This window comes from Echinops telfairi, unplaced genomic scaffold, assembly GCF_000313985.2.
Source record: "Echinops telfairi isolate 266 unplaced genomic scaffold, ASM31398v2 ScPeMD7_31;HRSCAF=116, whole genome shotgun sequence".
Lineage (NCBI taxonomy): Eukaryota > Metazoa > Chordata > Mammalia > Afrosoricida > Tenrecidae > Echinops > Echinops telfairi.
The window spans coordinates 35,769,377-35,772,010 of NW_022103928.1; positions in this window are offsets into that span (position 1 = coordinate 35,769,377).

Below are 2,634 nucleotides of genomic sequence, written 5' to 3' on the forward strand. Positions count from 1 at the left end.
TCATAAAATGCGTGTGCGAGTTTGCTGGGCTTTTCTATGTTCTGGAATTAGTGCTAACTCTTCTCTGATTGCTTGGTAGAATTCCCTGATAAAGTCATCTGGACTTTTTGGTTGGGAGTTTCTTACTGATCTGCTCCGCTTCTGCTTTTGCTATGGATCTATTGAGGTTTTCTATGTGTGTCTGCATAAATTTGGGTAAATGGTGCATTTCTAGAAATTTGTCTATTTCATCCAGGTTTTCAAATTTTTTGTAGTATAGCCTTTCATATGTTTTATTATTTTTTTCATATCATTTGGTTCTGTTGTGGTATCCCCCTTTTCATCTCTTATTCTTGATGTTTACAGTTTGTCTTTCTTTTCCTTTGTTAACTTTGCCAGTCGTTTGTCAGTTTTGTCAGTCTTTTCAAAGAACCAGCTTCTTGTCTTGATTTTTCTGTTGTTTTCTAATTCATTTATTTTTGCTCTAAACTTTATGATTTCTTTTCTCCTGGTGATTGAAAGTTTATTTTTTTTGCTTTTATTCTAGTTGTTGAAGATACTGTGTGAAAGTGTGGATTTTGATTTTCTCCTCTCTTTCCATGTGTATATTGATTATTATAAATTTATCTGAAAGCAGCATACCTAAGGTTTTGGTATGTTGTGTTTTTATTCTTGTTTATTTCAAGAAATGTTTAAATTTCATCCCCTATGTCATCAACTACCCAGGAGTTGGTCAGCTGTGTATTGTTCAGTTTCCATGTAATTGGTAGTTTACCCTTGTACTTTCTATTGTAGAGTTCTAATTTTATAGGATTGTGATCTAAAAAACTGGATTGTAAAATATCCATGTTTTAACATTTATTAGGGCTTGCTTTGTGTCCTAACATATGTTCTATTCTAGAGAATGCTTCATGTGCACAGGAAAAGAATGCACACTGTACCGTTGTTGGGTGAGTGCTGTCGGTAGATCGAGGAGGTCAAGTTGGTTAATTCTGTTGTTTAGTTCTCTTAGATCTTTACTAGTTTCTTTCCAGATGATACATCCTTTCTTCAGAGTGGTGTATTGAAGTCTCCTCCTATTATTATTGTATTGTCTATTTCTCTTTTATTTCTATGAGTTTGATTAATCTATTTTGAAGGTCTTTCATTGTGTGCATATATGTTTATGATGATTCTGCTTTCTTGTTCTATTATTCCTTTAATCCTTGGGTAATTCCTTTTCTCCCTCAGAAGAATTCTTTGTATTGGGGTATTTGTTTGTGCCACTTTCTTTTTCATGTGCACCTAAATTGACAGCTGGCTCTACAACATTGTGATACAGCTAGCTGTTAATGGTAGGAGGGTAGGTGGGGGTAATTCATTTTGTCAGGTAGTATAGGTGAGGATGAATGAAAAAAAACCCCACAAAGCAAAAAGAGGAAGAAGGGAGGCAGAAAAAGGAAAGGGGAAATGAAGAAAGTAAAGAAGGCAATAAAATTTAAAACATGAATAAAAGCTATGTGAGGCTTGGGGGAGGGTCAGGGGAAGAAGCTGTGGATTGGGATCCTTTGTTATTGCAAGAGAACTGCAGCTGATGTAGTAGGTGAGAACACCTGAGAGCTGCCACCAGAAGGGTGAGGCACTGGGGTGAATGCATGCCCAGGGTCTTAGGGAGTGTCTGTGTGCGTCACGAAGGGGGTGGGGGGAGAATGTGGTGGCCACCAAAAGCGAAAACCAGATGCCTTGGGAGCGGTGTTGCTCCTTTCTCCCCTGTTCTGCCTGCATAGTCTCTGGGGTGGGAAGATCTCAGTCTACTGAGCTTTTAAGTTGCTTTCCAAGTTTTCAGAGAGCCTGGCTTTTCTTTCATGTTGACTTCCCCCCAATTGTTTTAGAGGAATCTTCTCGAGTGTGTGTCTAAGTGGCCATCTTGACCAGAAGTCCTCGCCATTATGACGGTTTTATGTTTGGGTTTTGAGGAGAGTTCTTAGAGCCTTTTAAAATCTGTGTCAGCTATCAAACTGGAGTTTGACTGACTGCAGATTGCACTAATGATTATTTACATTCTCTAAATTTGCTCTTAACAAAGTCTACTAACTTTTAGTACCTGCTATGTGGCACAGGACATCATAGCAGGCACTTTTGGGACGGGAAATTAGGTTTGGAGAGAACATTTTAAAGAGCTTACAATTTAATTGAGGAAACAGGGTTAAATAGGAAAGAGGGGTGGTTTCCTCTATGATAACTTGTTAGATTATTTTCCGTAAATGAGTAGTAGCTTTCCCTATAGCTCAAGGTGTTATAAAATTTGAGTCAGTACAGAAGGGAAATAAAGCACTACTCCTATGACAAAAACCTTTGGAAAAACAAGAGATCAGGATGGATTGGCATTGAATACATTTTTTGAATGGAATTTTTAAGACATAAAAAGAAGGAGGTAGAAAATGGAATCATTGCTGAAGGAGCACTGATCTTCTATTAAGCGTGTTGGAAATTATTGGAAATGGTTATTTCTAGAAATCTGTTTTAAAAAGTAATTACATCTATGAATAAACTTCTATGAACAAGAAAGTCATCATGGTGTATTTTATAGCAACCAAATGGTCTAACAGTAAGCTAATAGTTAATTAATTATGCTAGTAGACATTTTACAAAGTCCTATGCCAGTATGCTTTTTTT